This window comes from Lycium barbarum, chromosome 3 (genome assembly GCF_019175385.1).
Source record: "Lycium barbarum isolate Lr01 chromosome 3, ASM1917538v2, whole genome shotgun sequence".
Classification (NCBI taxonomy): Eukaryota; Viridiplantae; Streptophyta; class Magnoliopsida; order Solanales; family Solanaceae; genus Lycium; species Lycium barbarum.
Genome location: NC_083339.1, coordinates 20668399 through 20694785, shown reverse-complemented (window position 1 = coordinate 20694785; position 26387 = coordinate 20668399). Strand labels below are relative to the sequence as shown.

At 39.6% G+C, this 26387-nt stretch overlaps 1 long non-coding RNA gene across 1 annotated transcript; it reads right to left on the bottom strand.

The window, feature by feature from the left end:
- Positions 1–1496: 1496 nt before the first annotated feature.
- On the bottom strand, positions 1497–6280 carry LOC132630700 (uncharacterized). Its single transcript, XR_009578657.1, has 4 exons — positions 6000–6280; positions 3032–3094; positions 1990–2342; positions 1497–1790 (listed from the first exon to the last, which is right to left on the bottom strand). It is a non-coding gene; the product is annotated as an uncharacterized LOC132630700 (long non-coding RNA).
- Positions 6281–26387: the final 20107 nt, after the last annotated feature.

Below are 26387 nucleotides of genomic sequence, written 5' to 3'. Positions count from 1 at the left end.
TAGTCGGGTCGTGACAAAAGTGATATCAGAGCAGTTCCGTCCTAGGCTGTGTCCATGAGCCGTGTGTAGTAGAGTCTTGTTTATGGGTGTGAAGCGCGCCACACTTATAAACAAGAGGCTGCAGGGCATTTAGGAATGATGACCATCTTTCTTCTTCATAGATCGTGCGATAGAGCTATAATTTAAGAATTCCCTTTTCCTAAACGTGCGTCATGTTTTTCAGCAAAGTTGATGAAAGGAAAAGCTACAGCAGCCCAGAAGGGCAAGATAGTGGTCGAAGAGAGGACTGAACGAGAGCCTCCTACGGATATGGAGGAGGGCGAGCCCCAGAGTAAGGCCCTTTTTCGGTCCTCTCATACTTCACCCACTCCGGGGGAGCAGAGAGGAGCCTCAACTTTAGCTCCAGCACCCCCAGTTCCTCTACCTGATGCCTCAAGCCAGGATATAAGGCAGGCCATCCTTTTGCTGACCCAGTTAGTAGTCGCTCAAGCTCAGCGGCAGGATGCGGGCCATGGTAACAAGAGTTGGAGGAAGAGAGTCAGGTCTTCAGGGTTTGACCATGAGTCTAGGGGGGCTCCGAGGCAGCAATTCTTTATGCACTCAACTCGTTCAACAGCTAGTGCGCCACCACAGTTTTCTGGAACTAGGGTTGATAGATGTGCTTGCTTGGGGCAAGTTCAGAGTTTTAGAGTTCCTAATTCCCAGAATAGGGCTGATTCAAGCAAGATGAGATTACCCGTACCACGGTGTACTTGGTGTGGCAGGTTACATTCTGGACCATGTCGCTTGGGTTCGGATGTTTGTTATGCCTGCGCTCGGCCAGGCCATATAAAGCGCGACTGTCCATCGCTACATGGTAGAGATAAGGTTCGGCCTATGGGATTAGCAGTTGGCTCTTCATTATCGGTGCGCCTCTGAGGCAAAGCTTGCAGACACCAGCAGGCCGTGGCAGAGGTAGAGAAGGAGTATCCGGTTCGAGTGGTCCTCAGCACCGCCTTTATACACCAGCGGGACCACAGGATCTTGAGTCTTGCCTTGATGCTATCACATGTATATTATCGGTATCCCCCTTATGATATATATGCATTGATTGATTTTGGATTTACTTCGTTATATATATATATATATATATCACTACAAGAAAAAAGGCTTTTAACGAGGGGAAATACAGTCGTTATAAGTCCAAATCCGGTCACTAAATGCTTGTAACGACCGGAGAAAAATCGGTCGTCACCGATCGCCCAAAGCCTTGTCGTTAAAAGTGAACGACAGGATTGAGAAACCGGTCGTTAAAGATTCTTTGGCGACGACATAAGTTCCAATCATTAAATTCTTCTTTAGCGACCAAATTATCCCTTCGCTGATTATAATTCCGGTCATTAACTCCTTTAATAGCGATAACTAGATTTTACGTTCTCGAATTGCTATTGAACTTTTAACATCTAGAAAGTAGTAATTGTTTTTTCATTGAATTCAAGCGCACACAAACATTGGAGGACATACAAACAATCATCATTCCATTAAGATTTCATAGTTAATTACAAAGAACTATAGTATCATATTGAAAAACAAATATACTCATCTACATTGTATGACATTACATTTGTCTCCTAACAAAAGAGCAAACAAAGTTAAAGCATGTACACAAAAAACATCTTAAAAATTACACTTAACAAATAGAGAATAGGTTCCGCTTGTGCTTCAACTTGTGCTTTAAGATTTTCAGTTGCTTCAACTTGCTCATTATTTTCTTCAAGTCCAGGCTCTTCAGACTTCAGATTTTGAATATGCTAAAGTTAAATTCATGTCAGTTTAAATTTTAATGTATATCAGATGAAATATAAGGTGCATATGATGAAAACATGAACCGCATTCGAGAATAATATACAAGTTTTTTTTTTTGGAATGTCCATTTAATCACATTTCTCCAATAAAAAGAAGGATCATAAAATAGCATTGCACGTCAGCAGTCTCAGAAAAAAAAAGTACCTCGTATCACCGTCAAGATTGCATGTCAGCAGAGTCCTTCTCGTACGCCAGGAACATATTCTTTAACTTCTTGCTCTGTTCAAAATAGTCTTTCCTCGTAGCTTTCTGCTGGTCTTTTACTAGCTCATACAAGTAAACATGCTCTACTAGCACATTGGAGATACCACCAGATATCTCATTGCAAAAGCCATGCCAGAACCTGCAAAATAGACCGAAGCCTAACCCTTTGAACATGGACATCGTGGTTGGTTTCCCATAGGAAATTCCATAATCGTCCCAGCTGCTTTTGAGAACAACAGCATCATGACCCCTGCTAATATTGATTTTCTCAATGCACACATGCTGGGAAGAATCTGAAAATGCATAATAAGGTCTCAAATTACTTGAAACAAAAGTTGCAAGTACCTCAAAAATTATTTCAGTAAAATCTATTTTTATTGTTCTCAACATCAGCTCAAAGCACTAATCAGAGTTAAGGCTAATGTGTACCTCCACATTTATATTAATTGTCATATACATATGTGTGCGTGCAGGGGTGGCTCGACTATAAGGCCAATAAAGCAATCGCTTGGGGCCCCAATTTTTTTGGGGGCCCCATTTTTTCCTTAAAGATGTAATTTGTATATAAAATTTTGCCTCAATTGAAAGAAGTTTTTCAAAATTAAAATTGATAAAATCTTATCTGTGATCAACAACTCTCAAGAGAGATTATATTAAATGGTTTAGCTATATTATCAATTGAAATGGAGTTATTAGAAAAAATCGATTATAAAACAGTAATCAATAACTTTGTATCTAAAAAACCTAGAAAAGTAGACTTTAAATAAAAATATATATGACGATCTCGCCTTTAAAAGGAATTAGAGCCTCTGTTTGAAGTTTGGCTTTAGACCCCTAAAGTTGTTGAAACGGCCCTGTGTGCGTGTGTGTGTACATGCACCTTAATCTATTAAAAATCAGTTTCTGTTGTGCTATACAAAACCGGTATTGTTTGATGAGCGGAGCAGTATCAGCTCACAAAGATAGAAGAATGACTTCTCACCTCAGTTCTCTTTACCTCAACCTCCAAGCTTGCTTTCTTTTTTCAGACATTCTTTTCTGAGCACTGTCAATAAAGTGATAAAAACAGATTCAAATTACCAACTGTAGTGAAATTCATGCACAAATATAACATTTCCTGAGACAAATACATCTCCTCTAATTTGGTTAAAAACTGTAATTTTTGGTCTAAAATTCTACTCATTACTAAACATATAAACTACCATAACAAAGCATGTGCATGCAGCTCTCAAATAGCAGATTCTGGAATAGCTAACAATATTTTTTATTTTTTGATAAGGAATAGCTAACAATATTCAGCAAACAATTTACTGATAATCTTCAACTTATGCTCCATGGTGGTGCAAAAGTTGCAACATTATAAATAGGAAAATGACGGTAATGATCTATATAAACTGCCAAGATCATCTTATCGCAATTCATACTTCCTTATATCATTTACACATATATTAATGAAATCTAGTTTCACTTGATCCTTATCATCAAGAACTAAATCGCAAAGCCCAGAAAAACATCAGTGATTGACTGTCCAAATGACATAACCAAGTGAAACAACTACCATACAATTGATATTTTCCTCCAAAAAATAGTTGATAAATTGGCTTGAAGACAAGTAATTTATAACACTGTAATCCACAAATCGTCATTTGAGGCATGTACAATTCAATGTTCAATCAGTTTCCTTCTAAGTTAAACCAACCAACTCTACTAGCAGTTCTAGCACCTCAGCATGTACAAGAATGCGCAGTTTCAGAACAAACTTATTTTCAGCTTTTGATATCTCACTTCTTCCCATGCTTTGATTAGCACAATCTCTTATCTATCGTTAATCGTGCAAGAGTTGCATATGAGGAACATATATTCAAATTAATTTTCATTGTGCTGTAGAGTGTTTGAGGAGAAAAAACAATAGAACACAATATAACAATCTTATGTACCTCTGTCAATAGATCCCCTTTTCTCAACAGGTACTAGTGCTTATGCCAAGAACATAACATTTGCACAAAGACATAAGAGAAGGACTATATCGAACTCTAAGGAAGTATAGATAGACTACTGGAAAAGTGAAATTAGTCACTTTATGAAAAATATCCATATACTAATTCTAGCTCTAAATGAACTCCACCAATACAGCTGAAGGACTAGATACTTTAGACTATTTCTTTATCATGGAAAAATTGCACGCGAGAAAAAGGAGGAAACAAAATAATTGAGTCATTGAAATAAGTTAAGCTGATCACTAAAATAGCCACTAAATTATCAGAAACACCATAGATTGGTAAAATTTGAGGAGTACCATAAGTAAAATCTTTTGATAGTAGCAGTACCATGAATTAATCAAAGATGACTTAATACTACAATTGCATAAAGTATGTAGTTCATCTCCTATCACAAAAGAAAATATTCCCAATATATCAGTAGAAGTGGAGGTAACTCATGACATCTCATAAAACCCCTTTGAGAATTAGAAAACCTGTGAGAAATCAAACAAAAATATTTCTACAGAACCAGAAAAGGAAATGGTAAATCTTTCAGAACCCAGGAACTTACTGCTGCTAGATCCTTCATATTTTTGTAAAACAAGCTTCCTCAAAGATCAATAATACATATGCAGCCAAGATTTTTTTTTTTTCAATTGCAGGCTAGAGATTCACACAAGGAGAAATGCAGAAAGTGGTCAGTTAATGAGTTAGCGATACAATATTAGTGGTTATATTGTTTCTATAAATTAATGATATTCAGCAAACCAAAGTTAGCCAACTAGTCGAATTACCTAAATAACATGACAATAGAGAAAGAACAAAAAAATTTCCCATATAGAAAAAGTTAAATTAACCAAAAACTTGGCCAGAAGAAAAGAACCAACATAATTACATTAGTAGCTCCTGCTAACAGAGAAGGCAAAAGTGAAGGTCTAGACATGTCTCTATCAAACTACATAAAGAATGAGAATAGAGAAAAAACTCATTATGGAAATAATTTAGTCACTAATGGCACACCTTTAGGGATAAAAGAATAGCACTACATTAGAAGCCATTTATTAAGTATACACTAATAGCAATGTCTTTAACTAATAAGCGTTTGCATCATAACAAGTCGTGGTGGCAAGAAAAGGTACCAACCACTGATACTTCCACTTCTATTTCAGGTGAGTTTCAGTTAAATGTTTTTCTTAAATAGGGTATTGCAGAACTATTTATCACAATCCACTGTTGTGATAAATCTAATACATTCTCCAATCCTGAGTTTAAAGTAAATGATCAGAAATTTGACAATCTTTGAACAAACGGCGCAAAAACTTAACCTTAGGAGTTCAGTCGTTGAGGGGGGAGGACGGGGTCGTCATACCTTAGACCATTTCAATCTTCAAACAATTAAGAAATAACATCAAAAGTAAATCCAACTTATACAACCCAGGGAGAACCCCAGGACTAGCAGATTGTATTATCATTCATCACAATGCAATACAAGTGTTAGATTGAGCTTTTATACCTTTTTTTTAATGACAAGGGAACCCGTAGCTACTATCCTTCAGGTGCCGACAGGATAAATCTCACTCCTGTGTGATAGCCCGCTAATGACACAGGAGAGATAACCCACACTAGGCAAGCCTCGTGTGACGAGCTCGACCTAGAAGATAAATCCCTATTGACCTTTTATACTAATTAGACCTTCCTACCAAAATTGGTTGTCACACACTTAAGATAATAGCCACTAATTTCTGTATCACCAACAATAGATCATAGCCTAAAGTGACTTAATCACCACTCATAAATAAATTAAAACAAATCAAAAATTTCCAGAAACCTAAATATAACATTCATTCTAAATAGTTCTCTGAGTACTTAAAGGTAAACCATTATCATTAAGAGCAAGTCAGAATTTAATAAAAAATAATTTTCATCAAAGTTAAGAATAAAATAAGAGATGTTGCGCATCTCAATACCTACCTCACCTTCAACCAACATGGAAACCATTGGCTAGTGGCGCACCATAATTACTATCTACTTCTCCTAAAGCATGTTCTCCTCCAGTTCACGCAGATAGAGAAAGAGACGGATGAGAGTGGGTAGGTTTGATTTAGCGCTCAGAGTGAGGGTTTTGGGGGAAGGGGAACGGTTTAAGAGGAGGTGCGGAGGAGAAATAAGGGAAAAATAAAAGGTTGGCGCGTTAATTTTTTTGGGGGGTAGTATAAACGACCGGATATTGAGGGATTTACGGACAGGTTATAATCCCTTTGTTATTATTCTACTAAAAATTGACATTTAGCGACTGGCAAAATAGTGGTTGTTGTATGTAACTTCTAACGACCGGATTCATATCCCTTCGTCAACGAATGGTCGCTGAAAGTCAGATTTCTTGTAGTGTATATATCACTTCTGATGTTGCCGACCGTATTAGGGTAAAACCTGAGCCAATCAAACATTTTAAGGTGTCTATCCCTGTTGGTGACCCAGCGATAGCTGGAAGTATGATTTATGAGTAAGTAAACCTCCGCGAAGGGAGTTGATTAACATGATGCTTAGAAAAAAAAATGGAGTTTTGGAAAGGGTGTTCAGGTACAACTTATGAGACAAGTCTTATTATCTTACATTCTTTTATAGTAATCAGCCCTGTGCGGTTAAGTTGTATATCATATGTGTTTTTATAGGTGGCCTCTTAAGGTATGAGATATGTTTTCTAGGCTGTGTGTAGGTTTGGAATTGTTATGTTTGCAGGGGAAACTCTGCCGAATTTTTTTCTAGGAACCTAAGGGATATTGGGGAAACTTCAGGTAAGATTATGGCGAGAAGAAAGAAAAGGCCCAGCAGTGAGTGGTTAGAGACGAAGTTAGTAGTCAAATGCGGGATAAATGTAGCAAGTATATATTAAGTTAAAAGGAACGATGATTAGGTCAGGATAGAATAAGAAGCACGACAAGGGAAAATGACGTGCTTGGGATAGGAAGAAGTTTTATACTAAGGAGAATTAAAGAGATAAGCATTCCAGAAGAAGTTGCAAGTTAGAAGAATTCGACTAGTCCTTTTTATGGTTTGGAAGATTGAGTTATGAAATGAACTTGATATATACGTATATGCCAATGCACGTAACATCGATTCATATTACTAAGTTAGACTTCACTCGATGATTATAGTAGGAGAAGAATTTTCATGCCACTATGAGCCAGTCTTATTGACCTCGGTGATACCTCGAGGAAAGGGATCAAAAGAGATGTATTCACAAAAGCTCTTTGCCTGGCAATTGGTTGACATTATGAATGTGGTTGTATTATGTGTTATAGTTCAGGTTATTTATTCAGGAATCTACTCGAACGGTTACATGACAAGAGCTTGTTATTATTGATATGAAGAGAAGCGCGAAATAAGATAAGATTGATCAGTGAAACAAAAGAATGACAAGTGATGAATGCTCGGTATACGTGATGTGCAGTGAAAGTGTTGGGAACAAAGAAGGAAAGGTAGGAGCGAGGCAAATAGGAGGGAATTTCGCTAGAGCAGTAACTCGATAAACAGAGGGTGGAAGAGAATTAAACCGTATGGATATTTTAACATTAAGTGGGAATGTAACCAGGAGTCGTGAAGTGATAGAAATTTTGAATCATGCTGTACAGATAGTGTGGCTAATTAAGTTATGACGGGAATTATGGAACCAAGTGTCGAGTAAGATATCCTATTCATGAAGAGTGAGTTTACACAATATCAATACAAAGAATTCTAAAAGGACCATGTGTTACCCCATTATTAATATGTTGGGATAACAGAGTACAATACTCCTATAACAGTGTGAACTAATCGGAGAAGGGTGTAGAAGGATTGGCGTTGGTCCTTAAGTTACAGTTTTATCAAAAGATGGTGTTCTGAGAGAAAAGAGAAGCAAATGGTACTCTGAAATAGGTTTAGGGTTATTGTCCTATGAATGAAATCATTTGAGAAAAGGATGAGGGTTAAGACGAAAGGAGGAACAAGGTTTGGTTGTGAATGATCAATGGACTGACTTTTTACGTATGTTGGGACAACAACAAATGGAATTGCATCCTCGGTGGGTTATATGGTAAAGGTCCCAGGGAGAGGTTATTAAGGAAAGGTGAGCCAAGAGAGAGCGAGATTGGGAATGATTTGGCATAGGGAGTATAGGGCGGTTATGAGCTACATCGATGGAAATGGTGAACATACAAGATGGTCTATGTGTATTGATATAAGTAATGAAAGAAACATTGAGGTAACGATAATTCCCTTATAGTTTAATAGCCATGGCAACAAAATGGTAACCAAAAAGAGACCATCAAGGAAGTAGTCTTCGATTTTCCGAGGCAACGTGGCTGCCGGAGGCGTAAGAATGAGATAATACAAGATATGGGCTGTAGAATGGAAGACAGGCGGAGAATTCAACATGGCAACTTTACAACAATAAGGTGGGTTATGAGGTAGAGTTAAACGATGGACATATGACAGAAGGGCGGAATTAGCGTCAAGAAGATACATCACGTGAGCATTGCGACTTTAGTTCAAGCATAAGATAGACAAGGATAAAACGGTATTTCCATACAATAAGAGCTCATGCGAATGATTTCATAGTGAGGAGATACAGGCGATGAGAGTAAGATTTGGATTAGAGGGAGAAGTGAATGGTGGACTAAGACGAGAAGTCAAGTGGAATAGCCACAGCAAGCAAAACACATGGATGCGAAGTTCCAATGTCGCATAACGATTAGGGAAGGATTGTACAGAGAAAGCCTTGAAAAATATATATATAATTGAATTAGAATTTGGTAATGTCTTGTTAATGGAAGGATACAGAGTTAACAATAGAAGAGGATTGAAATGGAGACGAACTATTTGAAAGCATGTGAATACTTGATGGTAGCAACCCATAATGAAGAGGAACAAATATGTATGATCGTTTAGAAGAGGAAGTGTGTGGCTGATACGAGAATTCCAAGCTTAGAGTATTCAAACACGAAGGAATTAAGGCCGCATCGTGAGGTAAATGCAGTAAGACAGATTTAAATGAGAGACTGAAAGCGAGAGGTGGTGGTGAAGAAAATAATAGGGAGTAAACTTGTGTAAGACAGTTTCATGGCACTAGTCAAGAATGAGGATGAACCTAAAGCTGAGATGGGTGTTGCAATTGTAAAGAATCATATAAACTATCTATTGAAAAGATTTCAGGCTATAATGCTTGGTTCTCTACCGGTACCTGAAGATCGATGCATTCCAAGAGATCTGGGAAAGATAGGTTATTCTAGTAAACCCCCCATCCTAAGATGGATAAGCGAATAGAGCTCGTTTTCTAACTTTCCAAGGCATGCTAGAAGCGCGTACGTTAGACCTTTAAAGACCTGTAAAGATGATCTGAAAATGATATATCCAGATGGTCGTATGAAGCTTGCAAGAATGGGAGAGTATCAAATTAGTGGAATGTGGAAATTTCATCTTGAAGCCAAGTTTAGAATTATTATTAAAAGGCTCTGAGAGGATTTCTTACTGCCCTCCCAAATGGTTCTGGGGTAGTGAAAGAAGAATTAAAAATATAAGCTTGGCGAAGGTATTATGAGGGGGCGCAGAAGTAAAAAAGGTGCATTGGGAAGCGTAAGAAGATATGAAGTCCAGATATCCGCACTTATTTCCACCCCAGAAGAGGCACAAGATGAAACGCCGTTGTTCCCAGGTATCTAATGCTTTCTCGTAATGCTTTTGGTCATGTGTGGCCATGTTTTCTTGCTGCTGTTGTTGTAGCCCTGTGAGGCGATGGTATTCTGGGTTGTTGTGACAGGATGGTATTGCCATATTACAGGGTAAACTCTGGTAAAATTTTTGTTGAATCCCCGAGAACTTTAGATTCGAGGACGAACGTTCGGGAGGGGGGGGGGGGGAGAATGTTACACCTCGGAATTTCGGGTTGTTTTGCGGTGAATACACTAACGCAAGTTAAGGTGTATATGATGAGCTACAAGTAAGAAGGGTTACTTAATGATTATAATTAAGATTCCAAAGACATTTGAGGCGAGAGGAGAAAGATCGTTGGAGAAAGTTAAGGTAGAAAGTGCCTTACCCCATGTACAAATGTACCAGCAGGTATTCCCAGTGATTTATGGGGTTAGAAGCTGAACGAATCGAATCGACGCAATCTGAACTGATTCAGGAAATTCTGAAGACACCAGTCAGTATTGACGGGTCGTCGACATGTCGACGGACCGTCACTGTGCACCGTCAATATGTTTCTGCAAACTGAAATCTACAGGCACAAATCGACGGGACACGTCGACGGAACTGTCGACCCGACCGTCGAAACACCTCCCTGTAATTTTTTTGTTCCAGCTATAAATAAACGTCACTTGTATATAATTTTCACATTTCACTTTCTCTTCAACTCTTGAAACCTCTATACTATTCCCCCCTTATCATATTAGTATATATACAAGAGAAATCAAGGATTAATCACCAATAATCAAGGGAAATCAAGTGTATGGGTGCTCGTTAGGGTTAATGGAAGCTAGAAATTGCTTTGGAAGTGAAGTTGAGCTTTTCTCCAAGTGGAGTATTTTCATCCAAAGACCATTCCTATGTGATCAAAGGTGAGTTTCACATGTAATTCATGTTACTAAGAATATTGAGTAGTTGAAAGACTTGGATTATGGAAGAAAGTAGAGTATGAAGTTCAAATATGGAAATAGTGGAATTCTTGAATGGTAACTTGACTTGAGTCATAGTTCTTAACATACCATGAGTGTAATATTGTTATGAATGATGCAAATGATGTTAAAGGAGTGTAATATGAGAATGAATATGAAGTTGTGTTGCAATTATGATTATGAGTGACTTTGAAAGGGAATGTTGGGAATTGAATAATGTTTAACTTGATGAAGTTTATCGATTGTAATATCGTGGATGTTATTATTGACGTTTGGGAGTTGTTTATTATATAGAGAAGGTTGTTGAAACAAAGGAAACGCTGCCCAATTTTTGTTAGCCCTTAGTTGTTTTAGTTGAGGCCTAAGTATGTTTCCAGTTATCTAATCTTCGTACGAATTCTCTTGAATGTAGAATCGTCAGCTTGGAAGGAGAACGCTAGTTGTTGAGGAGACGTGAAGGTATGTAAGGCCAGCCCCTTCTTGTCTAAGGCTTCATTCTTATAACATGATTTCCTCTATCTTTTCATGACGTTCTTACATTTCAAAAGTTACAAGTCTATGATCATTAAGAACTTCTCATGAGTTACGGATAAGAGATGTGTTATGATAATGTCAATGATAATGATAATTCTATGTCCCGAATTCTAAAGGTTATGAAAGGATGCTATTATGAGATTAGTGATCTTGATGTATGATTTCCTTGGTTTTTATTCATTATTTATAGTTTCACCTCATAATGCTAGTTCCTTCGAGGTGAGACATGATGATTATGACTGTTCCATAAGATAATCGGAGGTTACCGACCTTACGTCACTCCGATAGAGTTATGACGTTTACTTGAGCTCTTATGCATGCTTCATGTTAAGTATATTACGATGATTACACCATGCCTATATGGCTGGGCAGCATCGCTGAGGCGGGCGGCTTATTACACCGTGTCTTTATGGCACGGGCATCACCACTACGGTGGGCGGCATATGGATGATGACAGCACCACTAGTGGGCGGCGTGAGATGATTACCCCGGACGCCGGCTAATGATGTTATTGATTCAGACAGTTTATGCATATATGTGTGATATCCTTTAAAGGTAAAAGTGAGTATGCATAATTCCGCCTCAAGAGGCAAGTAGTTATAGTTATCCTTTCTTCTTATGCTTTCTATACTTCCTTATTATGTTATCATATATGCCTTACATACTCTGTACATTGTTCGTACTGACGTCCTTTCTTTTATGGACGCTGTGTTCATGCCCACAGGTAGATAGGGAGATGACCCGGACACCTAGGAGCCTTACCAGCAGCTGTACAGGAGCACTCCACTACTCCGGAGTCGCTGCTCATTGGTATATTCTTTTGTGTACACATTTGGGGCATGGTGGGGTCCTGTCCCGTCCCTATGATCTCAGTATTCTAGTAGAAGCTCGTAGATATATATGTGTGGGTAGTAGGTGCTATGTGATCTTATTAGTGTATATTCTGTATATCATTTTTGTAGCCTTGTGGGCCGATGTGTATTTATATGTATAATTTGGGAGATGTTGGTGATCATTTCATAGTAAGTTTACTTTGAGAGATTGGTTTGTTGGGGATGAGTATGAAGGCTAAAATGATATGCGATGGTCGATAGTAAGCTCCGGGTACCCGTCATGGCTCCTAGTCGGGTCGTGACAACAAGTAAGACTTAAGTAGTAGGAAGAGTCTTCGGGCAGCAAACGTCCTCATGCTCACCCTGTATAGACTCGAATCAGCAAACTCGAACTATTACCTACCTCGAACTATCAACCACGAGAGGTAGAAGCGGATCCAATCTGGTACTTTGCATTCATAAAAGAATGCAGCAATAGTAGGTCAGTACAAACAACATGTACTTGTAGGTTCATAGGCCGACTAAGACTAGCTAACGTATAAAATGACAATAAAGCAGATAAACACATAAAACAACAAGGAACAATTCAACACGAATCAATAACTACGATAAAAGTCATCACCTATGTTATATCATCTAAACCTAACTGTGCCAAGTCTTAGTATAACCAATCCGAACAAGTATATCACAATCATATCACAACCATATCACATAAAACCAAGTGGTACAATCCAATCTAATAATGTATGAATGATGAATGCAATGCATATGCACCGTACACATGTACTCCGACGATGGAACATCACATCTCGTTAGCACAATCTATGGGGGACCCGCGAAGTCTATGTACCAATCATTCCGCACACAGCCTAGAGATGAGTCCATATCCAACCAATACGCCTCATATCAGTCATTCTGCACACAATCCATAGATGACTCGATATACAATAAATCTCAAAATAGTATAGGTCACTCCGCACATCCCAGAGATGACTCGTATCAAATGTGTCTCAATGCATCATTATTTCCTTCTCACTTTCAATCCTCAGTACCATAACAAGGCAATATCAATGTATCATGGAAATGAGTATGAATATAATGCAATGTAATATCAAATAACCAATTCAATCCCAAACACTACCACACAAGTAATATCAATAATAAGGCTACACAATAAGCCACAATGGAATCACAAGTCTCATCTCAATATCAAATCAAAGTAAGATACCGCAATATCATAATCATGATATATCATTAACCATCAATATACAATGTCTTAACATGGCAATGAGCCAATAAGTAAATAGAACAAGATAAGTTAACAGTGCAACGAGATGGCTAGCCCCCAAATCATTCAACAAGGCCCAACCTAAGGCGATATCCAACACAACTTCATACCCGAAGGTTTACACACATTCTCCGACAATATCATCTCAACATACGCTTCACTAATATAAGCCTCACCATAAGGTAAACCGTAACCTACCTGGAAAGCCGAACAACAAATCTCCAATAATCAAACCTTAGTCTTGGCCTTCCTTTGTGCCTCAATATAATGAAAGTCTAGTCATATCTAGATTAAGAAATTAGAATCAAGAAGAATCATTATTCAAGACCCAAATCCCAACCTATGAAATGAGGTTTACGAACTAAAAAGATGAATTTAGCAATCTATAGGTCTCAACATGAAATTAATGCTCTAGGTGATTAATTCCCATCAATTATAAGCTAGGAGAAGTCATGAATTACTCAAATTCAGATTCTAGGCAAAATTATAAACCCTAACTCTCAATGCCATAAATTAGCCACTAATTAGAAAGAAATCATGCAATAATAGTTTCTAATCATCAATCCCATACTTAATGAAACTAACCCAATCGATAATTCAAGGTTTAATAGCCTAGAATGAAGAACCCACAAAACCCTCTTTAAATCCACCCCTTCTTAAGGAAACTAGCATGTTTAATGGATTCCTAATGTGATTAATGGAATATGGAATAACAATAAAGATGGAAGGACTTACCACAATGATTTTCCCCTAAGAAATGCCTTGAAATTCTCCCAATAGCTCTATTTTCGGAGTGGTATTGAATGAAAAACTTAGGGCTTTTAACACACATTTAATGAATCTAACTGCCCATCACCCCCTCCCGCGGTCCATTAGCCGCTCCAGCGCTCCCGCTTCCGCGGTCCCCTGACAGCTTCTGCTATCCTGCCCAAAAACACAAGAATGCTATAGTGGAAGGGCCACCGTTACCACTACCGCCGTCCTGGTGCCGCTTAAGCATTGCACCATACACCAGAAAATTACACAAGTTTCACTAATTCAACCCAAAATCCTGACTATCACCCGAGACCATCTGCTCACAAACTATATATGTAGACATACATAAAAATGCGCTACAAACACAGTGGTGGCCTTGGAATTCCCAGCGGAGGTTTCGTTGGCCGAGTCAACGCCTGATACCTCAAAACTAACTTTCTAACCCAAGTCCCAAAATGCACCCGAGTGCATTGGAAACCGAACCGAATATACACACGAGTTCTAAAAGATCATCTGGACCTCTCGGAATAGACGGATTCTCGAAAAAGGTCCGTTTACCGAAAAGTCAACTTTGAGTCAACTCTTTTTTCTCTTTAAGTCCAAATTTCCTGAAAAGTCACCCAAATCATATCCAAAAACCAAGGGAAGCATGCTAACTGTCCTCTCGGGACAAGTGTGAGCTAAACAAACTCGAACAAGAGTCAAAAGCACTGAAAAGGCTATAAGGACCAAATGGGTCGTTATAATTAGAGTGGAATTAGATTTAACATGGTCCAAATAGTGATAAAAGAGGTCATCTTGACCCGATGTTGACCAAGGTCAACTCCAAATCCTTAAATTTTCAAAATCCCAACCAACAACTCAAAACACACCCGAATGCCTCCGGACCCGAACCAAAGGCTGAACTAAGTCATAAACGACGTTGTGGACCTAATGGAAATGACAAAACTTTAAAACTGACGAAAATACCACCGATGTTGACTTTGGTAAGCCCTATTCATTTCTTTGACTTAGAAACCTCCAAAACTATCAAAATCAATCCGAAACACTCTCGATCACCTCGGGAACCGTGTCACCCATCCCTGCCAGTCATAAACACTGAGAAGAAGCTACGGGAAGGGCAATTTGGAGAAAAAGAGGTAAAAAGACTAAAATGACCAAATAGGTCGTTACAAGTTTGTTATTAGATATTCCTTTATTGTGCTCATCTAGGTGCTCCGTTGGGGCAACTTATATTATTTTCTTTTGTCATGTATACAATAAAATACAGTGCAAATTTTATACACAAAAATAAAAATTTAAAAATTATTTACAAATAATTTTCTTCTTTCTTCAGCCACTCCTGACATTTCTCTCTCTTGTTGTCTGGCAAGGTAACAATGAGGCCTTCCCTTGGCTTAAAACTCCTCATTTCCTGGTAAGCTAATGAAAAGGAAGGCTCTGAGAGTCCTCATCCTAATTTTTTCATGTGGTTTCTTTTAGTCATTTATATTAATGTACTCCTTCTGTTCCAACCACAATATTTAAAGGACATTTTAGTACATTACACACATTTTAAATTTAGAACCACAAAATTTAAAGTCTCTTTTTATTCCTTAAACTTTGTGGTCAGTCAAACTAAGACACTTAATTGTAACGGAGGGAGTATCATTATTTCAATTCCTCCAAATTCCTTCTAAAATATGTTATACTTGTTATATCTTATTCCAATTAAACATAACGTAAATCTGGTGCCTTATTTACGCACAAGGAGATTTCTTTACACAAATTAATTATATTTTAAAACACATAATTAAGATTGTACCTAGCTTCAATTAAATCTAAAAATGTACGTGGTAATTAAGCAATTTATATTAACATCAAGCAAAATATAAGAATATGATTTTAAGTTGGACGTGTTAGATTAGGAGGGAGTGCAAAAATAAATGATATTGGAACCACTGTTAAGCTGTATCCTAAATTTAAACCTTTTTGTTGTAAATTTACTCACTTCGAACACAATCTCAAACATATGTGACTAACATAGAAAAAATCATGACTGAAATTACAAATTTTGTCTTAAGTTGGGAGAAAGTTCAGACAATTATGACTGAAGTTCAGATATTTTTGCATGCACTTTATTTGCATATGATTGAAGTGCAACAATTTTTATCTACAACTGTTGGAATTTGGACTTGTGTTAATTAGTTATAGCCTGAAAGGATAGTGACGGGGCCCAAGTGGTAGATTAATAAAAGGCCTAATAGTAAATTATTACGTGTGTGGATAAGCTAGGCCCAATAACTATTGACATGTGATGGTTAGGCATTCTCTTTAAATTGAGGTCAACCCCGTTTCTCTTGCTATTAGAAAATCCTAGCATATTCTCTTCTTGAATACGTGATATAGCGATTGATGTCCTATCGGTCAAGATAGCAAGTGGATCATGCAAGTTGGTCTCAAGTTTAACCGTTGATTGCTACTGTTACTGAATCAATGGAGATGAATGATACGCTTTCTTTGTTCTATCTCATGATTATATTTATGCTTGCATCTTAATCTCTGCTATGGCTGCAAATTAATTATCTTACAGATGGCATCAGAGCCACCATAGGTAGGTGTTAAGATCATTAATTAATCTTGAAATAATACATGAAAAGTTATTTTCTGGTATTCTCGATGCGGTTGCTTGAAATTTGATTTATTCAACTTATTAACAATATTCGATAACATTACTAGGTTAGTTGGGTCATAGTACCATTTCTCCAATGACGTCTGAATTGTGGTTTCCAACACCACTATTGTCTAGACCCAACCCGCAATGACTGATGCCTACATTAACTCCTAGTGGGAGAACCAACACATAAGTCACCTATTCATTCAAGTCCATTTTTATATTAACCAGTTTAATCAATTATTAACCATTCAAGCACAAGATAACCAAATTAAGTCATGCCATAAAAACAATGAAGTAAATGCAGAAGTCCTAACTATTACAAAACCCAAAATCCGATAGTCATCATACAAAGACTCTAATCTAAAACATGTCTAAGGAATCAAATCTATATAAACAAATAGCCAACAATGTCCAGAATAGGAATAGACATCATAAAAGGAGATCTTCGGGTGGCCTGGCATGGATAAAAGCCTACCCTAAATCAGTCAGCAACGGCCTCAAAGCTGGATATGAGGACGGGTAGCAGTCTCTAGATCACAATCTGCACTCAAAAGAATGCAGCAAGGTACTATCAGTACAACCACTATGTACCGGTAGATATCATAGGCCGACTAAGATTAGTATCATGCATACATCATAAAAAAAAAATAGACAAGCCAGCCAACAACACGAAATCAATAATCCAACAAAAAGTCAACCGAGGATATCAAAAATCAATTCATCCAGAGATATCAAGAATCAAACCAACAGAAACAACAAATGGGAACAAGTCTACCAACAATAACCATAAACTCGTTATACAAACATGCTAACTGATGTCATTGCTCAGTAGTCATGACCTGCAAGGGACCCATGGTGTCCATGTACCACTCGTTCCGGATACTCATCGGACCCGAGCCATAAATCCTCCGCTCAGGAAATAACCTCGGACGCGGTCCACATCATGTACCACTCGTTTACGGAATGAACCTCGGACCACGAGCCCATAATCTAGGTTACATCCTTGCCCCGATCAATGTGCCTTTTCATATATATATATATATATATATATACAAAATAGTATTTCTTGTCCTCTTGTTTTAATACTCGAATCATTATTTTGTATCACAACTTCACCGAGAAGATCATAATAACTTCTCACCACAACAACATCAAACTGTAGGTTCAACATAATGAATAGTGGCACAAACCCCACATAGTTACTCAATATATTACATTTAGGAGTTTAACCACACACACATCATGCTTGAAGACTAGACATGCTTTCTACTATTGAATTCACAACACATACAATCAACTAATCAAAGTCTAACTCAAGTAGACCGTAAGCTACCTCCAACGTAGAGCTGGAACAATGCGAATCACTCTGCTACAGCTTTTCCCTTCCGTAAAGCCTCGGAATGCTCAAAGTCTAGAAATTAGAATGATCAATGAGTCATACTTACTCTAGTCACAAAATCAATTCAAGAACGGCCTTCCCTTTAGCCCTATTCCCAAGGGTGAATGCTTTCTTGGTGTAAAACAACCTAACAACGGCCTTAGTAACCACCAACCATCAATTTATGAGGCTATTTAATCAAGACATCAATTACAAGCAGTTTCCAGGGTCAAGCTACCATTTTTATAAAACCCTAAGTCTCAATTCACTTAGTTCATGGCTCTAATGGTTCAATTCTTGGTTAAAAGGAGTTAATCCAATCCATTAGATGATAAATAAATGATAACAATCACAATCCATCAATTATAGATGGTCCATTAGGTTCTAGGGTTACTATTACTAATTCACCATTGAAGACCCATAAAAGGGATGATAATCATGAAGATGATAACATAATGATTGAAAGGGATGGATGACACTTACCTCTCAAGAATATTCTTGCCATAGCTTGGAAATTCACCCTAGGTGCTTGTGAGGAACTGTTTTGGAGTTTTATGACTAAAGAATTCGGAACTAAGTGTTTAAAACTCGGAATTCTGCCCTCATCGACTACTGCGGCGGTCAAACCACCGCTGCAGCGATCGCTATACCAAAAGAAATCTGACCTCTGCTATGGCGGGCCGTATCTCGCTATAGAAACATCGCCACAGCCGACCATTGCCCGCCACATCGGACACAACGAACCACGATTGATCGCTTGAGGTGAAGGGTTCACCGATATAGCGGTGCAGCCATAGCGGTCCCTACCTCGCCGTAGCGGTACCACTGAGGCAGTAAGAATTTTTCCCAGTTTTTCACTTTACCACCCAACATTTCATCCGAGGCCTCACAAACACAAACAAACATGCACATAGACATAAAAACACTATACGAATCCACCCACGGCTTTAAAATTCCCAACAGAGTTCTAACTTCTTACGTCACCCCCTGATGGACCCAACACAATCAAACACAATCACAAACAAGTCAAGTTTTTAGTTCTTAGACTTATACAATCGCGTTGCTATTAGCTTGTGAAGGTTCTATTTGGTGGGGTGATCCTACATTTTTCATAACGACCGGAAGAGTTGTTACCCCAGATACTGAGTAAAATACCATTCGTCCCCGAACGGATAAGGATGAGAAATCTAGGAGAAGTTACCTGACTCTGCGAAAAGCTAAGGATACTTGCTATGCATATTAGATTCTGTTTCCTAAGTAGCTTTCTCCACCCGACACTTCTTCCATTAAACTTTCACGGAGGCTATTTCCCTTGACCTCAACTTGCTAACATCCCTATTTAAGATAACAACAGGCTCTTTCTCATATGTCAAGTTCTCGTCTAGCAAAACCGAATCCCAACAGATTGTGTATGAACCATCACCTTAGTACCTCTTCAACATCGAAACATGAAATACTGGATGAACGCTTGATAGACCCGGAGGTAAAGCCAACTCATAAGCCACCTCCCCTACATGCTTGAGAATCTCAAACGACCCAATGTACCTCGGGTTAAGCATTCCCTTCTTCCCAAACCTTATCACACCCTTTATGGATTAGACATTTAACAATACTTGCTCTCCCTCTCCAAACTCAAGATCTCGGACCTTACGGTCCGCATACTCCTTTTGCCTACTCTAAGGACTCTTTTGGAAGATCCGTACTCTAAGGTCTCACCTCAAACGTATCAAACCACTCAATAGGAGACCTACACCTCCTTCCATACAAAGCCTCACACGGAGGCATATCAATACTCGAGTGGTAGCTTTTATTATATGCAAATTCTGCCAAAGGCAAGAACTGATCCCAATGACTACCAAAGTCTATCACACAAGCACGAAGCATATCTTCAAACATAACTAAGTAGTCCACTCGGACTGCCTGTCTGTCTGACGGTGGAAAGCTGTACTAAGGTCCAGCCTAGTACCCAATTCCTAATGCAAATGCTCCCAAAATCTAGATGTGAACGTTGTGCCCATGTCGGACACAATAGAGATAGGAACCCCATGAAGCTTAACCACCTCACGAATGTAGATCTTACCTAATTTGTCCGCATCATAAGTTATCTGCACCAGAATAAAATAGGAAGACTTAGTCAACCTATCAACAATAACCTAGATAGAATCAAACTTCCTAACGTCTTCGGAAGACCAACCAAGAAATCCATTGTTATTCTTTCCCATTTCCACTAGGGAATAGGCATCCTCTGAAGTGTACCCTCAGGTTTCTGATGTTCATACTTTACCTGTTGGCAGTTCAGACACTGAGCAACAAACTCCACTATCTCACGCTTCATCCTAGTCCACCAGTAGTGTTGTCTCAAATAGCGATACATCTAAGCAGCGCCAGGATGGATAGAGTACCTTGAACTGTGAGACTATATCAGAATGGTCTTAATCAAATCAGCCATACGTGGCACGTACACTCGCCCTTTAATCCGCAACACCCCCTCTTCGTCAATGACGACTCTTTGGCCTCACCATGCAACATTTTGCTACGAATTTTACACAACTTAGCATCCTCAAACTTCTTAGCCTTAATATGATCCGAAAATGATGATCGAGCCTCAACACAAGCCAACACCCTGCCCATGTTAGAAATATCCAGCCTCATAAAACAGTTAGCCAAAGTCTGAACCTCTCTAGCTAATAGACGCTCCGAAGAGATCAAACGAACCATACTTCCCATGCTAGCAGACTTCCTGCTTAACGTGTCAGCCACTACATTTGCCTTACCGGGATGATACAAGATGATGATGTCATAATCCTTCAGTAGTTCCATCCATCTCCGCTGCCTAGAGTTCAGATCCCTCTGAGTGAACACATGCTGCAAACTGCGGTGATTAGTGTACATTTCACAATGGACACCATACAAGTAGTGCCTCCAAATTTTCAGCGCAAACACCACTGCTGCCAGTTCTAAGTTATGAGTAGGATAACTCTTCTCATGAACTTTAAATTGCTGAGAAGCATAAGCAATCACCTTCTTTTCCTGCATCAAAACAGCACCCAAACCAGAATGTGAAGCATCACAATAAACAACAAAATCCTTGCCCTCCACGGGCAATGCTAGAATAGGCGTTGTAGTCAATAATGTCTTGAGCTTTTGGAAACTCTCGTCGGACCACTGAAACGGTACCTCTTTCTGAGTCAAGCGAGTCAAATGAGAAGCAATAGAGGCGAACCTTTCACAAACTGACGATAATAGCTAGCTAGACCCACGAAACTACGGGTCTCGTTCACTGATGTGGGCCCCAAAAAGACACAAAAGACAACCAAAATTCATACTTGGAGAATTTAGCATACAGCTCCTTCTCCTGCAATACCCCAAGAGCAATCTTCAAATGTTTCTCATGCTCCTCCTTACTTTTAGAATACACTAGGATATCATCAATGAACACTATCACAAAAGAGTCTAGCAAGGGCTTAAACACACTGTTCATCAAATCCATGAACGCAACTGGGGCATTTGCAAGCCCAAAAGACATAACCAAGAACTCATAGTGTCTATACCTGGTCCTGAAAGCTGTCTTAAGAACATCCTCTACTCGAATCTTCAACTGGAGATACCCCGACCTTAAGTCAATTTTAGAGAACACAGAAGCTCCCTGTAACTGATCAAAGAAGTCATGAATACGGGGGATAGAATGCTTGTTTCGGATAGTTACCTTGTTCAGCTGACGGTAATTAATACACATATGCATAGACCCATCCTTCTTCTTAACAAACAACACAGAGGCACCCTAAGGAGAGGTACTCGGGCGAATAAATCCCTTACTCAAAAGATCTTGAAACTGTTCTTTCAATTCCCTGAGTTCTGCTGGTGCCATCCTATAAGGTGGAATAAAGATAGGATGAGTCCCTAGGTCTAAATCAATCTGAAGGTTAATGTCACGGTCAGGTGGCATACCTGGAAAGTCCGCGGGGAGCACATCCACAAACTCGCGTACCATGAAACCGAATCAATAGATGGAGTATCTGTACTGGTGTCACAGATATGTGCCTAATAAGCTAGACAACCCTTTTCTACTAGCTTCCTAGCACAAATGAAGGATATGACTTTCTTAGAGAGGGGACCAAGGTTACCTTTCCACTCAAGTCTAGGTGCCCCGGGCATAGCTAAGGTCACAGTCTTACAGTGACAATCAAGAATAGAATAATGCGGGGACAACCAACTCATGCCCAAAATGACATCGAAATCTACCATATCTAGGATCATCAAATCCGCCCAAGAACTATATCTCATAAATGTAATCGCGCAAGAAGGGTAGACTCTATCTACCAGCACCAAATCCCCAACCGGAGTAGATACATAAATAGGGGCATCAAGAGTATTACACATTATATCCAAACCCACAGCAAAATATGAAGACACGTATGAAAAAGTAGAGCCTGGATCAAATAAAACAGAAGCCATTTGGTCATAAACTGAGATAGTACCTGCAATGACAGCATCGGAAGCCTCAGCCTCGGGTCTACCTGGGAAAGCCTACAAATGACCGCGCCCTCCTGTAGCTTATGAACCACTGTGATTACCTTGTCCAGTCTGAGCCCCGCCCCTGCTGGGCTGCTGTCCGCCACTGCCTTCCTGAGGATCGTCTCGATTAGGTTGCACACAACCCCTACCCGCGGTATGGCCGCCCCGCCCTGCCGTGCACGATTGTTATCTCTTCTATCTGGTGCAAACGGAGCTAGGGGAGCCTGATACTGAGTCCCCTATCTACCCTGTCTGAGTCTGGGGTAATACCTCTTAATATGCCCTACCTCACCACACTTGTAACATGCACGGTCTAGCATAGGTTGCTAAACAGAAGCTGATGAAGCAGTATAACCTCCATGCTAAACAAAAGCCTGATAATTTACCCCTGATAGGCCCCCAGCAGCATAGCGGACTGAACCGACGTCTTGAATATAAACTCTGACCCTTCGAGAAGGAGTTGCTGAAATTCCCACCCCTTTGGGGGTTTTTTTTTTCTATCTGCTTTGCATGACTCTCATGTCTAATCCCCTCAACAACACGGACGTGCTCCACTACCTCCTGGATTGAAGCCCCAGTGGCTATAAGCTGAAGAGTTGATAGGTGAAGTCTAGTGTTCAACCCTTTCACGAACTCCTGATCCTCTCCTTCTCGGTAGGCAACAACTGAAGAGCATATCGGGATAAGGAGTGGAAACGGGACTCGTACATAGAAACAGACTAGTTTCCCTGATCAATACTAGCAAACTCATCCTTCCTTCGGTCCTTCAAAGTACGCGGGACATACTTATCTAAAAACACTGAATAGAACTGAACCCAAGTCAACAGAGGTGACCCAGCTGACCTGTACTCCACATATGTCCTCCATCATAACTTGGCATCACCCGAGAACTGGAAAGGTCAAAAACTCCACACTGTACTTGTCCAGAGCCCCCATCTTATAGAGCCTGTCATGACAATCTATGATGAACTCGTACTCGTATGCATCCTTTGACTCAGTACCATAGAAAACTGAGGATTTATTTTAGTGAACCTCCAAAACAAATCATGCTTCTCGCCTCTCATCACTGGCCCTACAACTGGCCTCGGACAAGCCTCAAAACCTGAAACTTACTCCAAGCGAGGTGCCACTGCTGCGGCATGCTGAACTCCCGGAGCCTGAACTCTATCCGGACTTGGGACTGCTATCTCTGCACCCCTACCTGCTGGAACGGCTGGTATAGCCCCGACCTGTGCTAACGCATGCAACCAATTCAGCACCTGCACCATAGCATCTGGTATACCCGGAGCAGCTGCAGCTCCTGGCGGAACCGGTACGGCCGCTAGCTGGGCTGGTGCGGCTGCATCTCCCATGGCCTCATTAGGAACCACTGGAGGCACGAGATCAACTACTGGGACTTCGCCCCTAGTTGGTGCTGCCCCTCTACCAGCTCCTCTGCCTCTGGCTGCTGCCGCACGTGTTCTCGCCATATGCAAAAGAATGATGGATAGCCAGATACCAATTTGAATCATCCAGAAATCAATTGGAATCAAGTAGCACGAAAGAAAGAAAGATAAGAGAATTTTCCTAGTATCCGGTAGCCTCTCGAAGATAAGTACAGACGTCTCCGTACCGATCCGCAAAACTCTACTAGACATGTCCTTCTACGACGAGATCGATGAACCTAAAGCTCTGATACCATCTCTGTCACGACCCAACCCGCCATGACTGGCACCCACACTAACTCTTAGTGGGCAACCAACACATAAGTCACTTATTCATTCCAGTCCATTTTTATATTAACCAGTTCAATCAATTATTAACCATTCTAGCACAAGATAACCAAATTAAGTCATGCCATAAAACAATAAAGTAAATGCGAAAGTCTTAACTATTACAAAACCAAAAATCTGAAAGTCACCGTACAAGGACTCTAATCTAGAACATGTCTAAGGAATGAAATCTATATAAACAAATAGCCAACAATGTCCAGAATAGGAATAGACATCATAAAAGATGATCTTAGGACGGTCTGGCATGGATAGAAGCTCACCCTAAATCTGGTAGCAAAGGCATCAACACTAGATATGAGGACGAGTAGCAGTCTCTGGATCACAATCTGCACTCAAAAGAATGCCTCAAAAGAATGCAGCAAGGTACTATCAGTACAACCACTATGTACCGATAGATATCATAGGTCAACTAAGATTAGTATCATGCATACATCATAAAATCAATAAAATAGACAAGCCAGCCAACAACATGAAATCAATAATCCAACAACAAGTCAACCGAGGATATTACAAATCAAGTCATCCAGAGATATCGAGAATCAAATCAACAGAAACAACAAACGGGAACAAGTCTATTAATAATAACCATAAATTCGTTGTATACACATGCTAACTGATGCCATTGCTCAGTAGTCATGACCTACAAAGGACCCATGGTGTCCATGTACCACTTATTACGGATACTCATCGGACCCGAGCCATAAATCCCCCGCTCTGAAAAGAACCTCGGATGCAGTCCACATCATGTACCACTCGTTTCTGGAACAAACCTCAGACCACGAGCCTATAATCTAGGTCACATTATTATTTCTTATCCTCTTGTTTTCAATACTCGAATCATCATTTTGTATCATAACTTCATCGAGAAGATCATAATAACTTCTCACCACAACAACATCAGACTGTAGGTTCAACACAATAATTAGTGGCGAAGCCCATACAGTCAGTCAATCAATTGCATATAGGAGTTCAACCACACACACATCATGCATGAAGACTAGACATGCTTTCTCCTATTGAATTCATAACACATACAATCAACTACTGAAAGTCTAACTCAAGTAGTCGTAACCTACCTCAAACGTAAAGCTGGAATAATGCGAATCACTCCGTTATAACTTTTCCCTTCCGTAAAGCCTCAGAACGCTCAAAGTCTAGAAATTAAAATGCTCAATAAGTCATAATTACTCTAGTCACCAAATCAATTCAAGAACACCCTACCCCTTAGCCCCATTCCAATAGGTGAATAATTTCTAGGTGTAACACAACCTAACAACGGCCTTTATAACCACTAATCATCAATCTATAAGAATATTTAATCAACACATCAATTACAAGCAGTTTCCATAGCCAAGCTACCATTTTTATGAAACCCTAAATCTCAATTCACTTAGTTTATGAGTCTAAATTTTTTATTAAAAGGAGTTAACCCAAACTATTTGATGATAAATAAAAGATAACAATCACAACCCATCAATTATAGAAGGTCCATTAGGTTCTAGGGTTACTAATACTAATTCATCATTGAAGACCCATAAAAGGGATGATAATCATGAAGATGATAATGTAATGATTGAAAGGGATGGATGAGACTTACCTCTCAAGAATATTCTTGCCCTAGCTTAGAAATTCTCCTTAGGTGCTTTTGGGGAATTGTTTTGGAGTTTTATGAATAAAGAATTCGGAACTAAGTGTTTAAAACCCAGAATTTTGCCCCCGTCGACCGCTGCGGTGGTCAAACCACCGCTGCAGCGGTCTCGCTATAGCGGCCCAGTGCTCGCTATAGTGGACCAAAAGAAATCTGACCTGCACTATGACGGGCCATATCCCACTATAGCTACATCACCATAGCCGGCCATTGCTTGCCACGGCGGACACAACGAACCACGATTGACCGTTTGCGGCGAGGGGCTCACCGCTATAGTGGTGCCGCCATAGCGGTACCTACCCCGCCGCAGTGGTACCACTGAGGCA